Here is a 26630-nt window from a genome sequence, read left to right as displayed (position 1 = left end):
AGGGAAGCCCTGCCTGCCCCCAGGGCCACACCGCCGCATCCGATGCTCAAGCAGCCTCCCCTGTGCCCTCCGCTGCCAACAATGTTCCCTGTGTGCCTCTCGGGGAGACAATGGAGAGCTTTTAGAGTGGCAAAGTCACCGTGGGGCCCACAGGAGAACAGTAATCATAGTGAAAATAACAGCAACATCAGATCCTGGCTCCTGAACGCCTACTGCACTGCCCGGCCGGGGAGGGCGCTGCCTCCTTCAGCCCTCACCACCCACCTGCTAGGGCGCCATCAGGGGCCCATCTTACAGACAAGAAAACTGAGCCCAGGGGAGGATCACTTGCCCAGGGCCACGCCGCAGGTTAGTGGAAAAGCCGATATTCCCTCCCCTGCCTGCCAAGAAGGGGGTTCACAGCCTGGGATTAGGGGGTTTCCTAATGACAGATGACACTACTACTGACTTACTAGGCTAAGCTACCTATGCGTGTGATGGGTATCATTTAATCCTCACGACAACCTTCCAAAAACAAGTACTGAGATGAACCCATTTAACAGAGGGGAAAACGGAGGCCCAGAGCCAGCAAGCCCCCTGTCTGCAGGTATTTAGCCAGCAAGCGGCAGAGCCGGGATTTGAACCAACAGAGCTGACGTTCTTGATCTCTTCAGCAAGGGGTAAGCACGTGATGCCCGCCACAGGCAGGAAGGAGGAGGCAAGGAGGTCACAAGAGGCAAAGACGATGGGGCGGGTGGGCTGGATGACGAACAGGAGGGGAGACGGCTTCCTTCAAGATGCAGCTGCCCAGGTGCCTCCAAAGACACGTGTCAAATGACCAATCGTAGGCTCCTGACCCAGCAATCCTGCCTCCAGGGGTTTATACCACTGGCATAGCCACTTCCCGATAAGACAAGCAGACGCGTGCCTTCCAGGATAGGAACCTCCTCCACATCTGTGTAAAGCAAACAAGCATTTGCCCACACCGAGGAATACAACACAGCCAAGAAAAAGCCAGAGCAAACCCTCCAGGTACTGCGTCCATTCCTCAGGGAGATGAAGCAGAAAAAGCAATATGCGGAACAATGGGAAAAGGCGCTCTACCATCCGCATGAAATAATTATGTGTACAGATATACACACATATACCAAAACAGTAGGATTAAGAAGCTGCCTCTGGGAGGTGAGCTGGGGGATGTTCTGGATGAAGGGGGAGACTTAGTACATTTCAGATGTTGAATTGGTCCCTGGTCCATGGATCACTTAGAGAGAGAGAGAGAAAGAGGTTGCTTCCTCCTCGCAGCCTTTGCAAAGGCCCCAGACAGAATTAATCAAGCGCCATAGCGGCTAAGCCAGCCTCCTCCTGGCCTGGGTCCCAATACCATAAGTGCGCTGGGGCCCAATACCAGGGCCCCGGTGCACAGTAGGCCCTCAGGAAGTTTAACTGGGAGCAATTAAAGACACAAAGGCACTCTCTCCGGCTTCTGATGCCAACAGACTCCCCCGCCGCCACCATGGATAGCCGCAAACTCGGTACACAAAAGTCACTGTCGCCAAACTAGAAACTGTCTTAGAACACACTCTCTCTTCCCGTCGGGGGCCCTCGCAGCCCAGGGGACACAAAGGCCTCAGTCAATGGGGGCGAAACACTTGAGCGGTGGTACCCCAGGCCCGGGAGAATTCTAGGGAAGGAATGAGGACGGAACCCTTGGGGACAATTCAAGCAAACACTTCCCCTGCATCTCTAGTGTGACGCAGCCTACACTGGGGAGCCACGCCAGACAGGCCCTCCGCCCTCAAAGACAGGGGACAAACTTGGATGTGAACGGTGACTAAGCGGGGGCGAGTCACTCTGATGAGGGGGGAGCGGTTTACATGACAGCTGGGTAACAGGGCACACTCGCTGTGTGCACTAAGGCAAGGGAGCCTGGGGGGGGAAGGACCCCCGAGGGACCCCTGCGGGGCGGGAGGGGGAAGCAGCAGCCCCTCACTGCTGGCTCTCCAGGCCCAGGCCGCTGGAAAGGAATGCCATGTTTTCCTGTTTCCAATTAACTTCCCCCACCAGCAGCCCTCTGCATTCTTGAGACCAGGAGTCAGGACAGCCACAGGGGAGGGCTGGCGGGAACGCCAGGGGTGGCTGGGCCTGGGGCTAAAAGGCGACCCCCGGGAACCCCACCCAGGAACCCCTCCTGCCAGGCCCCGAGGGCCTCTGGGAAGGAAGCTGGCAAAAGGGGGCCGGGCACAGGCCTGTCACTCCTGGGCCTCACTCTTGCTTCCCCCACTCCCCGCCCCCCCCCCAAAAAAAATCGGTTCCAGCTCTCAGGAAACATTCACCCTGCGGAGACCTCGGCCCCTCTCCTCCTGCCCCTGGCCCCCTGGAATTATTACTGCTTATGATGCCCGTCGCCTCAGGAAGGGAGCTATGTGGCTGCAAGGCGGGGGGGGGGGGGTCCCTCTAAGGGTCGTCCCCCAGCTCCGCTGACACCTGTGGAGCCCCTCATCCCTGCAGTCGGGGCTGGAGTCCCCGCTCAGCCATGGGACACACGTCCTCTGGACTCAGTTTCCTCGTCTGTAAAATGGCACCATCGCCTGTACTACTGCCCCCCCCAGCCCTTCTCCCTCAGCCCAGTCCCCCAGTCAGGGCTGAAGGGGGCCCCAGTTCCGGGAGCTGGAGGGGGAGTGTCCCCAAAGTGGACTTGGTGGCAGTCAGTCCTCACCCACCACAGGGAATTGCTCCAGGAAGGGTGCCGTTCGGCATTGGCCCTAAAGTGCCCAGCACCCAACACTCGTCCCCATCCCGACGGGCGCGCCATATTCCACACGCTGAGGGAGAAATACAAATAACACGTTTGGGGAAAACTTTGAGCCACTGCAAGGTCAGTTAAGGAAATTATAATTATCCGCAACTGCAGAAAGGAGACCCAGGACCGGTGAGCAAATGACCTGCCTGAGGGGACAGAGTCGGACTGGGAGTGTGAGCCCAGGCCAAGGGGAGAATGAATGGGCAGGGGAGGGTCACCCCGGAGGCCACGGGGCAGAGTGGTGAAGGTCCCCAACAGCCCGGCTTCCCTCCCAGCTGGGCTGAGGAGGTCCCAGCTCAGGTGGAAGAGGAGGAGAATGACAGTGGGGCCAATTACCGAGGACCCCCCCAAGCCCCACCCGGCGAGGCCTGGGGCCCCCCTTCTCCTGACTCGCACACCTCCAACCCTCAGCTCTCACAGGCAAACAACCGCTCTGCTCCGGCCACAGGTGAAGGCATCCTGGTCCCCTCCTAGCTTCCCCACACTCCAGACCCCTTCCCCAAACCAGCACTCGAGGGGAAAAACAATTCAGCGGCTCCTTCCTGCCATCATTTACATCTGACACCCAACTGATGCCAAAGGGACAAAGTGCCAAAGAGGGGTGTGGGAGAACCTAACAGTTCCCAGCTGTGTCCGAAAAACGGGAGCCGATTACACATCAGGGCTGTGTGACCCTAGGCCAGTCACTTTGCCTCTCTGAGCCTCCATGAGCCTGTCTGCAAAATGGGAGTAACGTAACTGACCCTACTTCCTCCTGGGGCTGTGGTTGGTGCAGGCACCTAGCAGTAGCCCGTATCTAACAACCTCTGGGGTGTGATTTCCCGCTTCTAGGGGTGGGCGAGGCTGGGGGAGGGCGGGGTAAGTAAGCACAGGGCTTCAGTCCCACCGGACACTGACACGTGGGAAGGGGGTGGTTCCTGAGCTGTCCACCTCCCCTGTTCTCCCACAGCCCCCCCACCCCCTCAGGTCAAAGACACCTGAGCCCCCCGCCCCAACCCCAACCTCAGGTGAGGGGACAGGTTGCAAACACAGCGAATTTATCAGCAATCTCAGGCCCTGGAGTCCGGGGTGTTTCTAAAAACTGTTGCCCTGATGAGTGGCGGCTGGGAAAGGAGGCGTGCGGAAAAGCAAACACTCAAAAACATCCCCCGACTGTGCCACTATAGGAGGGGCTGTGTGACAAAAGGGGCTGCCGCTCCGGGCAGAAGGCTGGGCACGGGCTGCGGCCCACAGTCTGGGAACATCAGAGGGCTGGGACCTGTCACCCCGGCCTCCCGGGGAGAGCTGACACAGCGGCCTCTGACCCCACCTCCCCGGGAAGTTCAGCTGCTCAGAACCACAAAGCAAAACAAAGGGGTGCGGAGAGAGGAAGGAGCCGCGCTGCCTTCCAGCCACCGCTGCCTCGCGGGCCCTCCCGCGGCTCCTCGCCCGGGTGGCCGCTGGCCGCGGACCAAGGCCCGGGCAGCCCCTGGTCCCTTGTCTCCCCGCGGCCGCCGGGTGACAGGAGCCGGAGAAGCAGCCGAGGGGCGGCCAGGGATGGGAAAACCAGATGGCTCAATCCCTCCTCCCTCCTCCTCCATCCCTCCCTCCGGGTGCCCGCGGCCTGGCCGCCCTCCGCAGGGGCCCGGGGAGGCCTCGGGCCCGGCTCGTCCGGGCTCACCCCAGGGAAAGGGTTGCCTTTGTCTAAAGGTCACCACCCGAGCGCGGTGCCCGGGCTGGGCCTGGTGCCTCCCATTCCCGAGCCGAGGGGGAGGAGATGGGGGGCCGCCCCAAATCTCGGGAGGTGACAGGGGTAAGGCTCCACTCCCTCCTCCCCCCCACCCCCCGCAACGGCCCCCTCCGGGACCAGCCAGCTAGCGGGGGAGGGAGTCAACTCCTTTCACTGCTGGGGGGTGGGGGACCAAGTCAACTCCTTTCATTGTTTAGGGGCGGTGGGGAGGGGGAGACCCAGTGGCCTCCTTCCGCATCCATCCCTCCCCAGCCTGCCGGAGGCCCCGTTTCTTCCCGGCACCCCCAGGAGGGATGTGAGGAGGGGGCGCAGGGGATGGGCAAGAGGGGGAGATGAAGGCTCGCCGGCTCCGACAGGGAAGCCACCATCCGCTGCCCCAGTGCCCTCCTCTTTCCCGAAAGGCGAGGAGCAGGGCGAGGGGAGGAGGCCCCCGGGCCGGGGGAGGGGGGGGGTCTCCCCGCCCCTCCCCCCGTGGAACGTTAGGTCTCGTTTTTCCGCCGCTCCATTGTATCCCCGGCAGCCGGCGGGAGGGCCGGGGAGGCACCGGGCGCCGGGTTTGGGCAGAGGAACCCGGGGTGGGGGGTGGGGGTCCCCGCAGGATCGGGGCGGCGGTGATGGTGGGAGAGACGCGAGGAGTCGGGGGGGGGGGCTGCCGGGGGTGGTGGGCGCCGAGCAAAAAAAGAGGCAGCGGGCGCTGCGCCCCGGTTGGGGGGCTGAGTGTGTGAGTGTCGGGGGGGTGGGTTCGGCCCCGGCTCCGGCTCCCCCCACACACACCCTCGCCGCCAACCCCCACTCCCCCCTCGCTTTTGCGCCCTGTCACAGCCCCGACTCGCAGGTAGAGAGAGTTAAGAGATTTAAAGAGAAATTGCTACATTGTGAGAAACTCACCCTGATGTTTGAGCAGCCGTCGGCGCGGGGTCTCCGAGACGGCCCCGCACGGGCTGCAAAGGGAGGACCCAGAAGGGGCCGACCGGCCGGGCCGGTCAGCGCACTGCCTGATCGCATGGCGGCCGCCCGGCAGCCTCCGCCAGGCCCCTGCCGCCGCCCCGCGCCGCGGCCCGGGCGCCCCGGACCCGCGCCCGCTCCGGGCAGGACCCCTCGGGTTTGCAAAAAAAAAAAAAAAAAAAAAATTTTTAATTAAATGCAAAAGAAAAAAAAAAAACCTTGCAGGTTTTGTGTTCCGCCCCCCCCTTTCCTCCTCCTCCTCCTCCTCCTCCCTCCGCCCTCGCCGGGGGACGAGCTTGAAGGAGGCCCCGCCCCGCGACTCGGCAAACCAGCTACCGCTCTGGGCGCGGAGCGGCGGGCCCGCCAGCGAATGGGAGGCGGCGGACGCCCCGGGAGGGTGACCTCCGCACCGGCACCGCCCCCTCCCCGCTCCAGTCCCGGGGGTTCGGGGCGCGTCTTCCCAGGCTCGGTTGGAACCTCCCGACTACATCGAGTGATGTTCTGGACTAGGGGGGAAGGCTAAACGGATTCGCACTCCCGGATCCCGGGCGACCGGCCCGGCTGGGGAGGGGGCTCCGTGCGTCCCGGGCGCGCCCCGACGCTGGGGACGGTCGCCGGGTAGGAGAACGCGTCCAAGGGGAGCGCCGAAGGTTCGAAAAGGTAGCGGGAGTCGTGGATGGAGAAGAAGGGAGGCCCCGCAGGTGGAATCTCGAAGGAGCCGGGAGTCGGAGCCAAAAAGCTGGAAGACTGGGGAGCGGGGGCGGTGCTTTGGGGACACAGGCCTGGACCCCAAACGCGGCTCGCTCACTCACCTCTGTCGGTTCTCTGAGCTGCCGCGGCCTGGAGGCGGGCGCCGGGGAAGCGGATCCGACCTCTCTTAGAACCTCTCCTCGAGGTCTCTCGGGCCGCGCAGATGGGATTCCCAGAAGCCCCGGGACGCCTCGGTGGTGTTGGGTCTGCTTCCGCCCCGCCGGGCCGAGAACGCCTTGCGGGCGTGACACTCAGATGGGCGCGTTTCTTCGGCGAACGCATGCTGAGCGCCTACTGTGTGCCCTGCGCCGGGCTCAGAGCCCAACGAGGACCCAGATAGCTCCGAGCTACCCTCCCCAAGCGCTCAGGCCGAGGCGGCTTATATTCTGGTCGCTTAATACCTTCAGTTTCCCCGGTTCCCTGAAAAGCTAGGCGCATACCCACGAAGCTGCTCAATACATGTGTGTTGAATAAATAAGTGATTGAGAGCTATGTGTTTTTAAGCTTTAGATCTGATCCTAGTTTCTCGGCGGCACTACTATTATTTACGAGACCACGGAGGTAAAGGGCCCTGACTCAAACCCGGGAGCTCCTGGTTCCCATCCTGCCACTTGTTTACTGTGTGACCTTGGACAAATGACTTCACCTCTCCGCTCCTCCATTTCCAAGAAGAAATCAATACTAGGTCTCACTTAGAGGGTTAGTAGGAGAAAATGACCTCTCGGAGAGCGGAACCTGACAGGAAGTGCCAGATAAGTGCAGACCGTTATTATTATTGATTATTATATAAAAAGGGAACCTGATCAACTCCAGAACTTAACACACGCATTGCTCCAAACAGAAAACAGTGGTCAATCTATGACTAACGTGGTGGTCATCCACCACCCACTGAGATAGGGGACCCTTAGGGAACAGCCATATACACAGACATTATTTTGGAGCAGCTTTATTATTTGTTGGCTAAGATTGACAATTGCACAGCTTGAATCCTCACTGTCTCGATGGCTTTTTTCCAGTCTTCACCAGGAAGAGACCCTCAGTCACCTCTATCTAGAGACCTTTAGTTAGTCCCATCTTACGGCGTAGAAAACTAAACTGGCCCAAAGAGGGAAAGTGTTTTGCCCAAGCTCCCACAAGCAGGAAGTGAGACCTGATCTGAGCCAGGTGCCACTGGTGGCTCTCAGAGCTGCTGACCCTGGGGAACCTCAGAACTTGGGAACTGACTGGGGTTCCAAGTTAGCAGCTTTGAGGCGCTGCGGGGGATGACGGCCCAAGTTCACTCATCCAGGAAGTATTGTTGATGAGTATCTAGTGTGGGCGGGGAATATAGTGTCACCCTGGTTCCTGCCCCATCGATACCCCTACCCCCCCACCCCACCCCCAGCCACTGTCTATTAGGGGATACAGACAATGAGAAAGTAAGCAAATAGGTCTCTTAGCCTGTTTCCCTGGCCCCAGTGGCAGGTTTCAGGCTTCCAGTGCCATTATGCCTGCTACACATACCCCCCAAAATAGTGTACCTGGCACTCAGTGCTCAAGAAAGGTCTGCTAGGAGTTCCTGTTGTGGCTCAGTGGTAACAAACAACTAATATCCCTGGCCTCACTCAGTGGGATAAGGATCCAGAGTTGCCATGAGCTATATTGTAGGTTGCGGATGTTCAGATCCCATTGTGGCTGTGGCTGTGGTGTAGGCCAGCAGCTGCAATTCTGATTTGCCCCCTAGCCTGGGAGCCTAGGAACTTACATATGCCGTGGGTTCAGCCCTAAAAAGCAAAAAAAAGAAAAAAGAAAGAAAAGTTCTGCTAAACAATGAGATAATGCCCACACAAACAGGCATTCTCCATCTCTTAGGAAGATGGTCTGAAGGCCAGGAGGCTTGTATTGTGCCTGGGTGTGAAAGAAACCCCCAATCTGGCCATGGCTGGCAAAGCCCTGGGAGGTCAAACGTCCAAGGCCAGAGGAGAGGTCGACGTGGGCCTCAAATTTTAAGAGACCTGCTGTTCTTGCGGGGGGCAACCCTTCCCTTTGAGAATCAGATGCAAGACGTGAGTTCTAGGTTAGGAGTAGAGGTGACGGTGAAACCCTAAGTGATTCAGCAACTTGCCCCAGGGATACCAAGCCAGGGTAGGGACTAATGCAGTCACCCATGTTCACTCACTTTGTCCCTTAGTCACCAGCAAACCTGGACAAAGTCCCGTCTCCAGCTCCTTCATGCAGTGGGACTGTAGACTCAGACACCAAAATCCACCCCCGATATTTTATTTTCTTATTTACTTATTTATTTTTCCCTCCCAATATTTTATTACGAACATTTTCAAATAGGAAAAAATGAAAGAAATATGACAATGACCATCTCAATACCCAGCACCTAGATTCAATTATCAGTATATTACTCTATTTGCTTTCTCACACATCTGAGCATCTATCCACCCATCAAACCCACTTCATTTTTGGACACATTGCAGACATCTGTTTCTTTCTCCCCAAACACACTATCAACCAGGTAAGCCTAACTTCCCACTGTGAAAAACACCTCAGCCAGAGGCCGACTCTCATTTAAACCTCAATTCTAACTTTTTTTTGGCTACCCCTGGGTATGTGGGAGTTCCCAAGCCATTCCCTGGCCAGAGATTGAACCTGTGCCACAGCAGTGACAACTCTGAGTCCTTAACTGCTAGGCCACTGGGGAACTCACTCAATTCTAACCTTTTTTTTTTTGTGAAAGAAATAGGTTCAGAGAGGGTAAGAAACCGGATCGAGATCACACAGCCAGGGATTCAAACCCCTCTGTCTGTACCCAGAGTCCAGACTTGATGAAGTTTTCTCCCAGGGGCTTGACGCCCTGGGAGATGGAACACGTTCGGCTCACTGGCTCCCAGTTCCCCTGGCCCTCCAACCCTCCAGCCCTGAAAGCTACCCCCCCCCCTCCCCGCACTCGAGCATTTTCTGTCCCATCCACTCACACTTCTAGGCCTTCCCCAACCTACTCCCAGCTCTCCCAATCATCTCTTAACCCCTTATCCCTAACTGAGCGCTACACTCCTACCTGTCCTACAACCCAGCTCCTACCCTGCAGGGACCATCTCCCTACAGAGAGGAGTGGGCTTTCTTTTTATTTCTCTTCCTCTTTTTTTAAAACAACTGGTTTGTGCCGCTGAAAGTCAAAACAACGCCCATCGCATCTCCTCCCTCGCACTGGCAGATGCAGTTTAAAACTTTGCCAACCGGAGCTGTTTCTTGATCTTGGGAGGATGTTTCCACGGGTGTTTTTAGGTTTCAGTTGAGCAGCACACTTAGCATCCGTGCACTTTTCTGTAGGGAGCTAACACTTCTATAACAAGAAGGAACAAAACAAGAAAAGCCTTGCCCAATTCTAAAACACCCCTGAGGTCCCTCCAAGTTCCATTCAGAGCGGCGTGAAGAGAAAGTTTCCATCAAAGATCCCTCCAGGATCCAAATTCTAGCCACCAAGCAGGGGGAAAAGGGAAAAGCGGCGAATCAAAGGGCACTGACTCCAGAGCGACCTGCGCCCTTGGGCCGCGCCCTTTAAATATGGATCATTCAGCGGGAAAGTGCTGCCCTAACTCCCAACGGCGCTGGCTTGCTCGGAGAGCCAAGATCGCAAGCGGCGGCAAATCAGGCAGCTGCAAGCCCAGCCCGACCTCGGGTCCTCAGCGCGGCAAGTGCGGGGGGCGGGGCCTAGCCGCCCATTGGTCCACACCGGGGGCGGGGCCACGTCTCCGTTCCGCCTCCATCCCCGCTGGGTTAAATAGGCTTCGTGCCGGCCTGGGGAATTATTCATCGTGGGGCGGGGCTTCGAGTTTGTTTACACGCCGCTATTGGCTGGATTTGAATCGGCTCGACTGCGGGCCGGCCGCGGGGCGGGGCTCCAGAGGGCCCCGGCCGGCGCCTGACAGCTTCGACGAGGACCCGGGCAGGAAGCGCCGGCAAAGTGCCGGGACCCTGGAAATGGGGGTGCTGTCGGCGGATGCGGGCGGGCTGGTTGTGGCTCCCGCCGGTTTCTTGATAAATGCTGACCAACGGGCTAGGGAGCATTGTTTTTGTTTCCGTAAAAATGCGTAAGGAAAAACAAACCCGGAAACAACCTAGCTGTCCATGGATAGGGGACTCATCAATAAGCTGTGGTTCAGCCCACAGTGGGACACGGAGTAACTGTAAAATGAGGAAGTAATACATGAACTGACACGGAATGAGCTATGAATTCAGCTAAGGGGAAAAGGCAGCAAAGGAAGCAGAGTGTATAATAAATGCAGGGAGGGCGAGAAACAGGCTTCTGCTTGTTAAATGCATAGAATATCTTCGAAAACAGAAACAAACTGGTAACGGCAGAGTCTGTGGGGAGGGAGAGCAGGGTGCATGGAGGGTAGATCTCTTTGAACCTTTGTAAAAACTTGGAAACTTGTGGCACCTATTCAAAGAAATACATACTGTGAAAACAAAAATATTAAGTCCTGAGAACTTCCTTTTTCATCCACATACCTCAAAGCCACCGTCCTTAGGAAAACTCTTGACATGGCCATTGGGATCACGGACCCCCCCCCCAACACACACACACCCGTGCCTCCTGCAATCCTCAATGGTATTGGGGAGAGGGGAGAAGCTGGGAATCAGCAGCTTCACCTACTCAAGCACCACCAGACACAATGAAGAGTGACTTTATATGAAATCACTGCAGGATTTAACATCCCAGCTGGAAGGGAGGGGCCGCTTCCTAAGAAATGCTAAGTGATGGATGTGGAAGAGAAACCAGCCAGGCCACTTAGGAAAGAGAAGAGAAAGTCAAAACCAGGAGAGGCCCCTTTAAGAAGGGAAGCCAGCCTCCTCCAGAAAATGACACGAGGCTGGCAGAGTTGATGGGTGGAAAGGAGAGTTGTCCGGATTCTGACATTTATTATTACTCTCTGTTCCGGGAGATGGAGTGGAGGATGAGAAGGACTTCCTGCAGCTGAGCTTTGACCTGTTATGGATCTTACTTGTAAAGACTTCCTCTGTATAAGTTAGCTACACAGGCTGTGAAAGCCACCCAGACCTGGGGTGAAAACTAATTTGCTGTGAGATGGTGTAGTTATACCTAACGCCTACCAGAGCTGGTGCTGCCGGCCCAGGATAGATAAACTCTGTGAATGCCCCAAAAGATCCTAGCAGGTTCTAACATCATCTCAATTTACGGATATGGAAACTAAGTCACAGAGAGATTACAGAATTGCCCACCTCAGTAATTTGGATCCGTGCAGCCTTGCTCCAAAGTTCATACTTTTAAACACCATATTACACTTGCCCCTAAAAACTTTTCTTTGTTTTTTTTGTTTTTGTTTTTTTGCTTTTTAGGGCCGCACCCGTGGCATATAGAGGGTCCCAGGGTAGTGGTCCGATCGGAGCTACAGCTGCCAGCCTACACCACGGCCATAGCAACACTGGATCAAACCTGCAACATCATGGTTCCTAGTCGGATTCGTTTCCACTGCAAACTCCGGATTGTTTTTTTTAATTGATGTATACTTGATACAATGTCATGTTAGTTTTCAGGTCACAGCAAAGTAATTTATATATATATATGTGTGTATTCTTTCTCAGATTATTTTCCCTTGTAGGTTATTTTTTTTTATTATTTGCTTTTAAACAAGCTCTGGCTGGTTTTGTGAAAGAAAAATTGTGGATGATTTTTCACCAGTCTGTTCTGGCATGCTTCTAACGATATCAGAATCACTGGTTACAGTGATAGCCAGTGTACATACTCTAGTATTTTCCACATGCTGTGCCCAGTGTAGTGACGGACACCAGTTTTGGCCAACATGGCATAATATTCTATTTCAGATTTCCTCAAGGCTGGGCAGTTGTTGGCAAGGATGACCAGTTTCGCTTTGCCTTATCTGATCATTTTCAGAGTCTGCTTGTATCCCAGCACCTACTTTTCACTTTTCATAACGAGTTGGAGCCGAGAATTGATTGACTCTGGCGACGTCATCTTCTTTGTGGCCACCATCTTCCTGCCTTAGGTGTGGGACGTCCCCAACCACAAGCAGCCACCGAGATGGCCAGGGAGCAAGAAAGGAAGGAGTTCCCACAATGCCAAACTCCTCGCGGTGGAGCTCCCTTGTAGGTTATTATTAAAAAGAATTATTTTTTTTTATCTTTTGTTTTTGAGGGCCGCACTCGCGGCATATGGAGGGTCCCAGGCTAGGGGTCTAATCAGAGCTATAGCCACCGGCCTACACCACAGCCACAGCAATGCGGGATCCAAGCCGCATCTGCGACCTACACCACAGCTCATGGCAACGTGGGATCCTTAACCCACTGAGCCAGGCCAAGGATCAAACCTGCATCCTCATGGATGCTAGTCAGATTCGTTGTCCACCGGGCCACTACGGGAACTCCTAAAAAGAAATTTTTGGGGGGCTGCCCCACAGCCTCTGTAGTTCTCGGGCCAGGGATCACATCCTAGCCGCAACTGCAACCTATGCCAAAACACAGTTGTGGCAATGCCAGATCCTTAACCCACTGTGGCAGGCCAGGTGGTACATCCCAGCACTCCAAGACACTACCGATCCTATTGCACCACACCAGGAATTCTGGCTCTTATAAAATATTAAGTATAGTTCCCTGAGCTACACGGTAGGTTTCTGGTTATCTATTTTATGTGGAGTAGTGTGTGTATGCTAATCCCAAACTCCTAATTTACTCCTACTCCACCCTTCCCCCTTAGATAAGCATACATTTGTTTTCCATGTCTCTGAGTCGCTGTTTTGTAAATAAGTATTTTTGGTTTTGGTTTTGTTTCTTTTTGTCTTTTTTCTTTTTAGGGCTACACCCGTGGTATACGGATGTTCCCAGGCTACTGGTCCAGTCGGAGCTACAGCTGCCAGCCTACACCACAGCCACAGCGACAACAACACAGGATCCTTAACCCACTGAGGGAGGCCCGGGATTGAACTCGCAACCTCACGGTTCCTAGTCAGATTCGTTTCCTCTCTGCCACGATGGGAACTCCTATTTGTATTTTTTTTTTCAGATTTCACAGATAAGCAGTATTCTATGCTATTTGTGTTTCACCATCTGGCTTATTTCATTTAGCATGATAATCTCTAGGGCCATCCATGTTGCTGTAAATGGTATGATTTCATTCTTTTTTTTATAGCTGAGTAATATTCCTGTGGGGTTTTTTAAAAATAGAATACTTTCTGATGTTTTTCCTACAATTCTATACCAGGGCAAGCTTTTTTTTTTTTTTTTTTAATGTATTTATTTATTTTGGCCACACTTGCAACATACAGAAGTTCCCAGGCCAGGGAATGAATTCAAGCTGCAGCTGCAACCTGAGCCACTGCAGTAGGATTCTTAACCCACTGTGCCAGAGCAGGAACTCAGATTTTTTTTCTTATGGCTGCACCCACGACATATGGAAGTTTCCAGACTAGGGGTGGAATCGGAGCTGTAGCTGCCTGGTCTACACCACAGTCACAGCAACGCAGGATACAAGCCTCACCTGCAACCTACACCACCACTCACAACAACACCGGATTCTTAACACACTGAGCGAGGCCAGGGATCGAACCTGCGTCCTCATGGATACAAATTGTATTCATTACCACTGAGCCACGACAGGAATTCTTGATTTTTTTAAAAAAAGCTTTCTACTCCTCTCACCATTATGCACTTCCCTGATGGGTACCACATGCCAGGCACAACCCTGAGATCAAAATTGTTAGCAGTCTCACTTTGCAAATGAAGAAACCAAGGCACAGAGGAGTTAAATAACTGGCCCAAGGTCCCACATCTCTTTTGAGAAAAAGAAGAGGAAGACAAGAATGGGTAGGTCATGGCAGGAGAGGGAGGAAGGCATCCAGAGTTGCTGAGAGACAGAAAAAATGAGAATTAAGCCAGTGGATGCAGAGTTCCTGTCGTGGCGCAGTGGAAAGGAATCTGACTAGGAACCATGAGGTTGCAGGTTAGATCCCTAGCCTTGCTCATTAGGTTAAGGATCCCACATTGCTGTGGCTGTGGTGTAGGCTGGAAGCTGTAGTTCTGATTTGATCCCTAGCTTGGGAGCCTCAATATGCCGTGGGTGTGGCCGTAAAAAGCAAAAAAAAAAAAAAAATATATATATATATATATATGTATAACTTAATCACTTGGCTGTACACTTGAAACTAACACAACATTGTATATCAACTCTACTTCAATAAAATAAAATTTAGAAAAAATTTTAAAGATAAGCCAGTGGGAGTTCCCCTTATGGCCCAGCAGAAATGAATCCGACTAAGAACAATGAGGTTGCAGGTTTGATCCCTGGCCTCGCTCAGTGGGTTAAGGATTCGGCGTTGCCGTGAGCTGTGGTGTAGGTCACAGATGCGTCTCAGATCTGGTGTTGCTGTGGCTGTGGCGTAGACCGGCAGCTGTAACTCTGATTCCACTCCTAGCCTGAGAACCTCCATGTGCTGTGAGTGTGGCCCTGAAAAAAAAAAAAAAAAAAAAAGCCAGTGGACTGGTAAGTGTGGGGGAAACAGCTTTAGCGAGGTGGTAGAGGTTGGGGTCAGCTTGCAAAAGGTGGTGAGAAAATGGCCAAGAAGCACATGAAAAGATGCTCGGAGTCCTTAGGGAAATGCAAGTCCAAACCACAACAAGAAGCCACTTCACCCCCCCGATAGAATGGCCATAGCCCAAAGCAAGGACAATAACAAGTATTAAGGAGGATGTGGAGAAATCAGACTCCTCAACCCCTGCTGCCGGGTGCAATGGGGCCAATATGGGGCACAGTTTGCTCCGTCCTCAATAAGCTGCCCCTAGAATCCCTCTACGGCCAGTCCATGTGCACAGAGCCAGAATAATTGAAAACAGGTGTTCAAACAATAAATTACACGGGCGTGTTCCCAGGAGCATTATGCACAAGAGCCGAAGGGCGGAAACAACCCAGATGTCCATCCAAGGATGCCTGGATCAACAGAATGTGGTGTATTCACACAATGTCATATTATTCGGCCATAAAAAGGAGCAAAGGACAGATCCAGCCTGGGAAGGGCCATAAGCTCTGACCTGGAAACTGGAAAACATGATGCTCAGTGTAAGAAGCCATGTGCCAAAGGCCACATATCGGATGAGCCCATTTATAGGAACTGTCCGAAAAAGGCAAATCCATAGAGACAGAAAGCTAATTAGGGGTGGCCAGGGGCTGGCGGGGAGGAGAAAAGCGTGGGGAAATGACAGCAACATGTGCCTCAGCTTTTCCTTTGGGGTGATGAGAAATTTCTAGAATTTGGTGATGGTGGTACAACACTGTGAATGTACTGAACGCCACTGAATTGTACACTTTTTTTTTTTTTTTGGTCTTTTTGCCATTTCTTGGGCCGCTCCCGTGGCATATGGAGGTTCCCAGGCTAGGGGTCCAATCGGAGCTGTAGCCGCCGGCCTACGCCAGAGCCACAGCAACACGGGATCCGAGCCGCGTCTGCAACCTACGCCATAGCTCACAGGAACGCCGGATCCTTAACCCACTGGCGAGGGCAGGGTCCGAACCCGCAACCTCATGGTTCCCAGTTGGGTTCATTAACCACTGCGCCACGACGGGAACTCCTAAACTGTACACTTTTAAATGGTTAAAATGAGAGTTCCTTGGTGCCAAAGCCAGTTCATGATCAGGCGTTGTCACTGTTGTGGCTTGGGTCCCTGGCCATGAAATGTATGCATGCCACAGGTGTGGCCAAAAAAAGGGGGGGGGCTTAAAATGGTCTTTTTTTCTTTCTTTTTTGGCCACCCCATGGCACATGGAGTTCCCCAGGCCAGGGATCTGACCCAAGCCGCAGTTGCAACCTAAACTGCAGCTGTGGCAACACCTAATCCTTCACCCAGTGTGCTAGGCCGGGTCTAGAATTTACATCCCCATGTTCCCAAGATGCTAGTGATCCTGTTGCACCATCAAGAATTCCAAAATGGTCTCTTTTTTTTTTATCTTTTTAGGGCCACACCAGCAGCATATGGAGGTTCCCAGGCTAGGGGTTGAATCAGAGCTGTAGCTGCTGGCCTCCACCACAGCTCACAGCAACGCCGGATCCTTAACCCACTGAGCAAGGCCAGGGATCAAACCTGTGTCCTCATGGATACTCATCAGGTTTGTTTTCACTGCACCACGACGGGAACTCCCCAAAATGGTCAATTTTATGATTAAACAGTTTTTCTATTAAATAAAAAATAAAAAAGAGAAAAATTCATAGAGGAAAACATTTAAATGATAAGAAAGCAGATTTTTAAGCACACATGATTTAAAAAACAATGCACAGGGCAGCATATAGAGGAGAGGATTGAAAAGCAGTTGGGGAGGGGCTGGTGGAGGAAAAGAAAGGAGCAATAGCCGTCGATTGACCTCCAGTAAATACACCTGCTCCGGAGGGGTTCCTGAGAGCCTAGGGCCAGGGCTGACCTCATGGAGATCGCACAGGTCTCTGGAAGATACACACCCACCCCCGGTGTAGACAGGGCTGGGATGGGGGGAAGCAGGGGGCTGTGGACACCCAGAGCAGGCGCCTGACCCAGCCTGCAGTTCAGGAAGGCTTCCTGGAGGAGGAGAAGGCAAAAGGGGAGTCTGATAGGAAAGGTCAGATTGGGAGGAATGTGAATTTTCTGGGCCCAGAGTAGAAAGCGAGCCTGGAATTTTTTTTTTTGAATTTTCTTTGTTACAGTTAATTTACAATATTCTGTCAGCTTCTGCTATACAGCACAGTGACCCAGTCATACATATATATACATTCTTTTCCTCATGTTATCTTCTGTTATTCATGTTCTAGCACAAGTGATTGGATATAGTTCCCTGTGCTGTATGGTAGCTTATCCATTCTTTTTTTTTTTTTTTTTTGAGTTTTAGGGCCGCACCTGCGGTACATGCTTGTTCCCCAGGCTAGGGGTCAAATTAGAACTGCAGCTGCCGGTCAAAGCCACAGCCAGAGCGATGCCAGATCCCAGCTGCATCTGCGACCACAGCTCACAGCCAACGCAGGATCCTTAATCCATTGATTGAGGCCAGGGAGCGAACCCAAATCCTCATGGGTAGAGGTTTATAAGCCACCGAGCTGCAACGGGAACTCCCTCATCTGTTCTAAATGTCCTAGTTTGCATATACTAACCCCAAACTCCGAGTCCATCCCACTTCCTCCCCCTGGAATGTCTTTCTTTTTTTTTAATTTTATTTATTTTTAATTTTTATTTTTTTCTCTTTTGTGTTTTGAGGGCCGCACCCGCAGCATATGGAGGTTCCCAGGCTACGGGTCGAATTGGAACCGCAGCTGCCAGCCTACACCACCTCCCCAGCAACGTGGGATCTGAGCCGCATCTGTTACCTACACCGCAGCTCACCGCAATGCCAGATCCTTAACCCACTGAGCAAGGCCAGGGATCGGACCCGGAACCTCATGGTTCCTAGTTGGATTCGTTTCCACTGCACCTCGACAGGAACTCCTGGAATTTCTAAAAGCACCTGTCAAGATCAGTCTTGACATTCCTCTGATGCAAACCTCCAAGTGCCCTTGGGGGAAGGTCCACACTCCAGAGCAGCCTGGCCTTAGTTCATCAGGCATACCCTGTGAGCACCTGCTCTGCACCCCGCCCCGCGTGGGCAGTGCTGGGGACACTGTGGGGAGGAGACAAGCCCAGCCCTGCCCTCATGGGACTCACACCCCAGACATAAAACAAACCTGTTCCCAGTATGATAGACATTAGCCCAGAGGAAGCTATGGGAGTTCAGGTGGAGTTAACCTAGTCCCCAGGGGCTTCCCAACTTCTATTATTCCCAAAGGACTGTTTCACAATTTTGGCACAGTTCTGCCTCTCTTGCTTGTACCTTAAAAATTTGGTCTTTCATAAACAACAAGGTCCTACTGTATAACACAGGGAACTATATGCAGTATCCTGCGATAAACCATAATGAAAATGTATGAAAAAGAATGTGTATCTATATGTAACTGAATCACTTTTCTGTACAGTAGAAATTATCACATTATAAATCAACTATACTGCAATCAAATACACTTTTATGTTTTTATTATTATTATGTTTTTTAGGCCACACACACGTGAGACACATAGAAGTTCCCAGGTTAAGCGTGGAATTGGAGCTCCAGCTGCCAGCCTACACCACAGCCACAGCAACTCCAGATCCTTAACCCACTGAGCAAGGCTAGGGATTGAACCCAAGTCCTCATGGATACTAGTTGGGTTCATTACCTATGAGCCACAAAGGCAATTCCTATGTTTTTAATTTTAATTTTTTTTTTTCCTTTTTCAGACGCACCCATGGGATATGAAAGTTCCCAGGCCAGGGATTGAATCTGCAGCTGCCACGAGGCTGGATCCTTAAGCCACTGTGCTGGGCCAGAGATCAAACCCGTGCTTCTACAGGAACCGGAGCCGCTGCAGTCAGATCCCTAACCCACTGTGCCACGATCAGAGCTCCCAGATACATTTTTTAAAAAAATTTTAAGAAATACATTTTAAAAATTTGTTCTTGGAGTTCCTGCTGTGGTGCAGCAGAAACGAATCCCACTAGTATCCATGAGGACCCAGGTTCGATCCCTGACCTCTCTCAGTGGGTTAAGGATCCAGTGCTGCCGTGAGCTGCGGTGCTGGTCAAAGATACAGCTCGGATCTGGCATTGCTGTGGCTGTGGTGTAGACTGGCAGCTACAGCTCCGATTAGACCCTTAGCCTGGGAACCTCCAATATGCCGCGGGTGCAGCCCTAAAAAGACAAAAAAGAAAAAAGAAAAAAATGTCTTCATTCAACCAACTTGTTTTCTTCTTTCATGGGTTCCCCTGAGGCTGCCTTAGGCATTTTCCAAGCAACAACGGTCCTGAAGTCACAGGTAGGGTGGGCTAGTTACTTTTTTCCCAGCGTGCATTAAAATAAGCACATAACAATTAAAGTAAGTTACCTGGAAACCATCCCAAATGCTATTTGGGGAGCCCAGTCACACGGGCGCTGGGGATAAAGAGATACCTTCCCGAGGGAAGTCAGTTATAAACTAAGACTTGCAAGATAAATAAAGTTAGCCAGATAAGAGCAGAGAGGAAGGGCCCTGCAGACCCAGAGGGGGCAGTGGCCCGGGAAAGAAGGCAGGTCAGCCTCCTGAGAGAGACAGGGACTGGGTGGCCTTGCAAGTACACCAGGGATTTGGGGGTTGATCCCAAAGGCCACACACAGTCATTGAAGGGTTCATTGTCACCGTCATAACTACTTTTAATTGCTGTGCCTTGCACATACCATAAGATGTGCTCATTTAAAGCGGACCATTAGGAGGGCCCGTTGTGGCTAGGCGATCTGACTAGCATCCATGAGGACACTGGTTTGATCCCCAGCCCAGCTCAGTGGGTTAAGAATCCAGTCTTGCTGTGAGCTATGGTGTAAGTCACAGACCCTGTGTGGATCTGGGGTTGCTGTGGCTGTGGTGTAGGCCGGCAGGTGTAGCTCTGATTCGACCCCTAGCCTGGGTATCTCCATATGCTGTGGGTGCAGCCCTAAAAACAAAAAACAAAAAAAAAAGTGGACTATTCCGTGGTTTCTTATATACTCAACATGTGCCATTGCAACCATCACCCTAAAAAGCAAAAATGAACAAACAAACAAAAAAACGCACGTTGTAAATTAACTATACTCCAATAAAATGCAATTAAAAAAAAAAAGACCCAGAAACATATTTCTTACAGTGCTGGGGACTGGGAGGTGCTGGCTGATTCAGGGTCTGGCTAAGTCCTGCTTCTTGGTTCACAGACACACACCTTGCAGGTCCTCACATGGCAGAGGGGCTGAGGGAGCTCTCAGTGATGCCCTTCTTCTTTTTCTTCCTTCCTTCCTTCCTTTCCACGTTCTCGAATTGGAAGGCTGATTTTTGTTTCGTTTTGTTTCACATGGAGGTTCCCAGGCTAGGGGTCAGTTTGGAGCTGCAGCTGCCGGCCTACAGCACAGCCACAGGCACAGCCACACGGGATCCAAGTCACCTTTGCAACACCGGATCCTTAACCCACTGAAATGAGGCCAGGGCTTGAGCACACATCCTTGTGTATACTAGTCAGATGCATAACCTGCTGAGCCGCAACGGGGACCTCTATTTGTTTTTTAATATATTTTTTAATTGAAGCATAGTTGATTTGCCCCAGTGTATTAATTTCTACCGCAAAACAAATGACTCAGTTATACACATATATATATTCTTCTTCTTCTTCTTTTTTTTTTTTTGTCTTTTTAGGGCCCCACCCATCACATGTGGAACTTCCCAGGCTAGGGGCTGAATCAGAGTGGCAGCTGCCAGCCTACACCACAGCCACAGCAACACAGGATCCGAGCCGCATCTTCGATCTACGCCACAGCTCATGGCAACACTGGATCCTTAGCCCACTGATTGAGGCCAGGGATCAAACCCTTGCCCTAGTGTATACTACAGGTTCTTTACCACTAAGCCACGATGGGAACTCCCTAAATATATTCTTTTTTATATTCTTTTCCATTAAAGTTTATCCCAAGATACGAAACATAGTCCCCTGTGCTGCAGAGAAGAACCTCATCATTTGGGGTCTCTTTCCCAAGGGAACTCATCTCACTCATAACTCCATCCTCATGACTTAATCACCTCCCAAAGGCCCCGCTTCCAAACACCATCACGCTGGGCATTCGGTTTCAACATACGGTCTGGGGACTCCGGGGAGAGGGGGGACATAAACATTCAGCCTATGACAGGAGAAACTGAGGCACAGAGAGGTAAAGTCAGTCCCCTGAGGCCCCCCAGCTAGTCAAGGGCAGAACCAGGATTAGAACCCAGACCCACCAACCCCCGACGCACCCATCTATCTGGTTGCTGTTGGTCTTGGGCAAGAGCTAATGGTGGGGCCTGGACCAGGGTGGAGATGAGAGCATGGAAACAAGAGGACCGACCCACAGGGAGGTAGAAGGGTGACTGGCTGGGAGGAGGGGCTGAGGAAGGGGGAGGAGTCCCGGTTGAACGGCTCACGAGCACTTGAGAAGCATCTCCTTGCAGGAGATGGAAGAAATAGAGGCAGGGGAGCAGGGAGCGTCCTGACTCTAAAGTAGGCGTTGGAAGCACCGTCGTGGCTCATCAGTTAACCATCCCCACTAGCATCCATGAGGACTCGGATTCCGTCCCTGGCCTCGCTCAGTGGGTTCAGGATCCGGTGTTGCTGTGAGCTGTGATGTGGGTCACAGATGTGGCTCGGGTCACGCATTGCTGTGGCTGTGGCGTAGGTTGGCTGCTGCAGCTCTGATTCGACCCCTAGCCTGGGAACCTCCATATGCTGCGGCTGCGGCCCTAAAAAAACAAAAAGACCAAAAAAAAAAAGTAGGAGTTGGGGGCAGGGCTTATCCTCCTCTTTCGATGGGGGCAGATGGGGTTGGGGGCTTGGAGAATAAGGAAAGGGATAGAGCAGCCCCCAAAGATACCTAAGGGACCCACAGAAAGAAGTGAAGTTTAAAGTCAGAAAACAAGGCTGTGGGAGTTTCCTGGTGGCCTACTGGGTTAAGGATCAGGTGTTGTCACTGCTGTGGCTTGGGTCACTGCAGTGCCATAGGTTCAGTCCCTGGACCAGGAACTTCCACATACCTTGGGTGTGAACAACAACAACAAAAAAGAAAGCAAAGAGGACTGTGGGGGGCAGATGAGGTGACTGTGGCTGATGGGGATCAAGCTTTCGCCAGCTCATGGAAAAAGGAGGAGAAACAGGAAGGACCACTCGTCACTGCCTTGACGCCACCCTGCTCTACCCCTCCCTGCATTTGGTTCCATTGCCATGTGCTTTTGTAGCTCTGCCCATCCAGAGATGGGGTGTCTTTTCCCATCCTCGGAACTGGAACTCGCGACTTGCCTCGGCCAGTAGAATACAGCAGAAGGTTGCAAATTCCAAGGCTAAGCCTTAAGAGGCTCCCAGTATTTCTCTTCTCTCTCTTCATCCCTGCCTTTGCTGTGAGAACGTGCCTGGGCTGGCTTGCTGGAAGGGAAGGAAGAAATGAGTCATTCCTGCTGAAGTCATTCGAAACCAGTCTACCTCTAGTTGACCTGCTGGAAGGTGACGGCAGATTCACAGGTGAGCCCAGCCAAGGTCAGCAGAGCCTGGCTCTGATGAGCAGAACTGTCCAGATAACCCAAATACCTGTGAGAAAAGAATAAATGGCTGTTATTTTAAACCACTAAGTTTTGAGACAGTTCCTTATGCAGCTGTGGCTAACTGATACAAAGGAGAGGCTAAGGGCTGGGATAAATGTGTGGGCATCCCCAACACCCAGTCTTTAGTTTTTATTTTTTAATTTTTTTTCAGGGTCACACCTGCAGCATATGGAGGTTCCTAGGCTAGGGGTCAAATCAGAGCTACAGCCTCCGTCACAGTCACAGCAACACCAGATCTGAGCCACATCGGCGACCTATACCACAGCTCACGTTAATGCCAGATCCTTAACCCACTGAGCAAGGCCAGGGATTGAACCTGGCAACCTCATGGTTCCTAGTTGGATTCATTTCCACTACACCACAACAGAAACTCCCCTGAATTAACATTTTAAGAAAGAGAATGGTGTGGCCGAAGAATAACAGCTTTGGAACTTGGGGCCAAGTATAAACTGAGAGCTGTTATTATCATTGAAGTCAAGGAATAACGGTTTTGGGGTTTTGGGGGGGTTCACACCTGTGGCATATGGACAGTCTCAGGCTAGGGGTTGAATTGGAAGCAGCAACTGTCAGCCTACACCACAGCCACAGTAACTCAGGATCTGAGCCTCATCAGGACCTACACCGAAGTTCAGATGCTTAACCCACTGAGCGAGGCCAGGGATCGAACCCGTGTCCTTATGGATACTAGTCAGGTTTGTTTGTGCTGAGCCACAACAGGAACTCCCAAGGAGCAGTGGTCTTAATTTCAGAGGAGCTGATGGTCTTGCTGAATCTCAGGAAATAAAGTGATAGGAATTAGTTGAACAGAGAAAACCGCCACCTCCGCCACCCAAGTCACCTTCGCAAAGACGGCTGTGACCAAATCACCTTTGTTCCATCCTCTCTTCTTTTCTGGACCCGACGTAGGGAAACTGAAAAGACTTTGGTAGGGAAGGGAGGGTATCTAACGAACCAGGATTTTTCTGTTAGGAAAATGCATCGGAACTCCCCCTGCCCAGTTTTTGATTGGGTTGTTTGGCTTTTAGATATAGCCGCATGAGGAGTTCCCATCGTGGCGCAGTGGTTAACGAATCCGACTAGGAACCATGAGGTTGCGGGTTCGATCCCTGCCCTTGCTCAGTGGGTTAAGGATCCGGCGTTGCCGTGAGCTGTGGTGTAGGTTGCAGATGCGGCTCGGATCCCGTGTTGCTGTGGCTGTGGTGTAGGCCGGCGGCTACAGCTCTGATTCGACCCCTAACCTGGGACCCTCCATATGCCGCAGGAGTGGCTCAAGAAAAGGCAAAAAGACAAAAAAAAAAAAAAAGATACAGCCACATGAGAGAAGAGCCAAATGTCACCCCCCGAAATCTCTTTTGACAGTAGAAGCTAAATATTTCCCCTCTTCCCACCAAGAGGTGGAGTGATCCCTCGTTTTTAAGGATTGAGTTGGCTGATGTGGGCTGCACAGGAGGAGGGAAGAAGGAGGAGGAGGAGAATTAGAAGCAGAGGGAAGAGTTCCCATCTGGCACAGCAGAAACGAATCCAACTAGGAACCATGAGGTTGCGGGTTTGATCCCTGCCCTCGCTCAGTGTGTTAAGGATCTGGTGTTGCCTGAGCTGTGGTGTAGGTCACAGATGCAGCCTGGATCTGGCCTAACATTAGAAGGGGGAGGATAAGGGATTCCCGATGGATGGCTCCAGTTTTCATGGGGAGGCTTGGGACGTGGGACGTGGGACGCCAGGGCTGGGAAGGGGGGAGGCCTGGGAAGATGTGTCACGCCTGGAGTGATGGAGTGAAAACCAAGCTCCCCAGAGACACACGGACAGTGCTCTGCACCCCCTCAAGGTCTGCTATTTCTGATTCAGGTAAAACCTGCTGGGCTGGCTGGGAGGGTGTTTTCGCGGAAGACCGGAGTTTGGCCAGGTGTGTACTCCAGAGGATGTGGGGTTCGAGGAGTCTGAGGATGCTTGAAGGAAGTGATGCAAGAGGTGAATCATGAAGGTAGGGCAGAGCAGAGAGAAAGAGTAACGAGGACACGAAAGGGCAGAGGAGAGGAGAAACCGGTGGCCAGGGTGGACCCTGCACTCCTTCCAAGAGCAGCTTTCCCTTCGCTTGGCTGGGGCTGCTTCTTCACGGTTTTGTTTCCACGTCTCAGTGTTCTCACCAATTTACTTCTCCTCAAATGCCTGCTCTTTCCCTAGAGCAAATCTGGGCACACACGCTGACTTGACTCTCCTTTTCTTTTTTTGTCTTGTCTTTTTTTTAGGGCCGCTTCTGTGGCATATGGAGGTTCCTAGGCTAGGGGTTGAATCAGAGCTGTAGCCACTGACCTACACCATAGCAATAGCAACTTGGGAACAGAGCTGTGTCTGCAACCTACATCACAGCTCACAGCAACGCCGGATCCTTAACCCACTGAGCGAGGCTAGGGATCAAACCCGCAACCTCATGGTTCTTAGTCGGATTAGTTAACCACTGAGCCACGATGGGAACTCCTCTTTGTTCATTTTTTTCCTTTTTTTGGCTGCACCTACGGGACATGAAAGTTCCCAGACCAGGGATCAAATTCACACCACAGAAGCGACCCAAGCCACAGCAGCGACAATGCCAAATCCCTAACATCTAGGCCACCAGGGAACTCCTAATGAATATAATTTAATGTTTTCATTTAATTAAGAAGTTAGAATATAATTTTAGTTTGCATTTTAATTAGTTTTCTAATCTAATGAATACATTTTAATTTAGTTAATACATTTTCATTTACATTTTTAAACTTTGTAGAAAATGAAAACCCTTCCTGATGGTGAGGAAGTCCTCCTTTTCTTTCTTTTTTTTTTTTTTTTGTCTTTTTAGGGCCACCCCCACGGCACATGGAGGTTCCCAGGCTATGGGTCGAATCAGAGCTGAGGCTGCCCGCCTACACCACAGCCGCATCCATGAGGGATCCGAGCCACGTTTGCAACCTACACCACAGCTCAGGGCAATGCCAGGTCCTTAACCCACTGAGCAAGGCCAGGGATCAAACCTGCAACCTCATGGATGCTAGTCAGAGCCACGACGGGAACTCCTGAAGTTCTCCTTCTTCCATCCCCCATCCTAGTTCCCTCCCCAGAAAGAACCACCATTCCTCCTGGTTCCTCTGGTAGCCTCAGTAGGCACTCGCATCCACCTAGCCTCCCTGGAATGTAGTCACCAGGGTGACAGACACTGCTGGCTGCCTACCGCACAGCGCTCCTTGCCTGCTCTCCGCTAACAGGACCTCATTCTGTTGGGGGTTGATCATGACTGGCCCCAGCCAATCAGATCCGTCCCCTGACCCCCGCCAGTCACCTGCTTTCTGACTCCCTTGCAGCTGTGGTTGGGTATGTGACTCCCTCCCCGACTCTTGCCAGGACATCTTGAAAGATTTCTGAAAAAACGGAGTCACTTATTTGCTGCCACAGTAATGCTCCGTAACAAGCAACCACCATGCCTCGGTGGAAGGTAATAATAAGCATTTACTACCTGTGCATCTGGAGCCACCTAGGTGGCTCTGCTGATCCTGGCGGGGCTCACTCACATGTCTGGTGTTCAGTGCTGTCAAATGGTCAGGGCAGCCATTGGAGTTCCCGTCGTGGCTCAGTGTTAACATACCTGACTAGTATTCATGAGGATGCAAGTTCAATCCCTGGCCTCTCTCAGTGGGTTAAGGATCTGGCATTGCCATGAGCTGTGGTGTAGGTCGTAGCTGAAGCTCGGGTCCTGCATTGCTGTGGCTGTGGTGGAGGCCAGCAGCTGCAGCTCCGATTCGACCCCTAGCCTGGGAACCTCCATATGCCGTAGGTGCGGCCCTAAAAGGAGAGAGAAAAAAAAAGGGTGGCCGTTGAGTGGTCAAGTTGACTAGAACAACTCAGCTATGGTCCATGTGCCTTTCTCTCATCCTCTGGCAAGCCAGCCTGGGCATGTTTTCCTGGTCAGGGCAGAGGCTCAGGAGTGAGTGAGCCCAGGCTAACAAGCCCAATTCAAGATTCTGCTGGTGTCAAACCTGCAACTATCCCACGAGGGCAAATTCCATGGCTAAGCCCAGAGCCGTGGTGAAAGAGTTCTGCAAAGTTTGGTGGGTTTTTTGCTTTTTAAGGCCGCACTGGCAGCATGTGGATGTTCCCAGGCTAAGGGTCGAATCAGAGCTACAGCGGCCGGCCTACACCACAGCACAGCAACTTGGGATCCCAGCTGAGTCTGCGATCTACACCACACCTCAGGGCAATGCTGGATCCCTCACTCACTGAGTGGGGCCAG

At 52.3% G+C, this 26630-nt stretch overlaps 1 protein-coding gene and 1 pseudogene across 1 annotated transcript in view; both read right to left on the bottom strand.

Moving 5' to 3' along the window:
• The window catches only part of BICRA (BRD4 interacting chromatin remodeling complex associated protein), a 77429-nt gene extending 71900 nt beyond the window's left edge, over positions 1-5529 (bottom strand). The window contains 1 exon segment of the mRNA XM_047789844.1: positions 5397-5529. The gene's annotated coding sequence lies outside the window, so the exon portion shown is untranslated.
• Positions 5530-5972: 443 nt separating this feature from the next.
• Positions 5973-12207, bottom strand: LOC125133227 (60S ribosomal protein L30-like; annotated as a pseudogene).
• Between the last annotated feature and the right edge of the window lie 14423 nt (positions 12208-26630).

Source organism: Phacochoerus africanus, chromosome 8 (genome assembly GCF_016906955.1).
Source record: "Phacochoerus africanus isolate WHEZ1 chromosome 8, ROS_Pafr_v1, whole genome shotgun sequence".
Classification (NCBI taxonomy): Eukaryota; Metazoa; Chordata; class Mammalia; order Artiodactyla; family Suidae; genus Phacochoerus; species Phacochoerus africanus.
This window is presented reverse-complemented; position numbering and strand designations above follow the sequence as displayed.